Raw genomic sequence first — 624 nt, 5'->3', positions numbered from 1 at the left:
ATGAGGACTATCGCGCCATAAGGACTAGGAGACAAAACCCGGTCTTCAATATATTTCTTGACAGGCTGGATCCCTCACTAGGTTCCTTCCTCCTCGTAAGCATAAGAACATGTTAATACCCATCCCGCTTTTGGGAATGGTCTAGGGGCAACTTCAGTCAGTAGCACAGCCCTGGTTTGGGGGGGGGGGGGGGGGGGGTGAAGAGAGAGCTTCGTGAGCGACAGAGGAGTGAGAGTGAGCTCGTGATAAGGCACCGTGCTGGAGGTGTCATCTCTGACTCAAAGGTTGACGTGTAATGACCCTCCATCCTTCATGGTCGTGAGATGCCGTTGCACATTCTGCCATATCCAGGCCAGTCCATCTTCTTATGTTGTCCATCCATTTTATTCTTTGCCTTCCTCTGGCTCTCCTGCCCCTCATCTTTCCTTCAAGTACCTCTTTCACAATGATCTCGTTTCGTTTTAAGTGGCCATAGTATTGATTTTTTTACAATTTATTTTATTCAGCATGGTTTGTCTTGTAAGTAAAATCTGACACACCCCATTGTTTGTCTTTTTTTCCAACTTATTCTGGCCATTCTACGTTTACACAACACCTCAAACGAATGTATTTTGTTTTCTTCTT

Source organism: Aplysia californica, unplaced genomic scaffold (assembly GCF_000002075.1).
Source record: "Aplysia californica isolate F4 #8 unplaced genomic scaffold, AplCal3.0 scaffold00265, whole genome shotgun sequence".
Lineage (NCBI taxonomy): Eukaryota > Metazoa > Mollusca > Gastropoda > Aplysiida > Aplysiidae > Aplysia > Aplysia californica.
The sequence above is the reverse complement of the archived record's forward strand: the minus strand, read 5'-3'. Positions refer to the sequence as shown.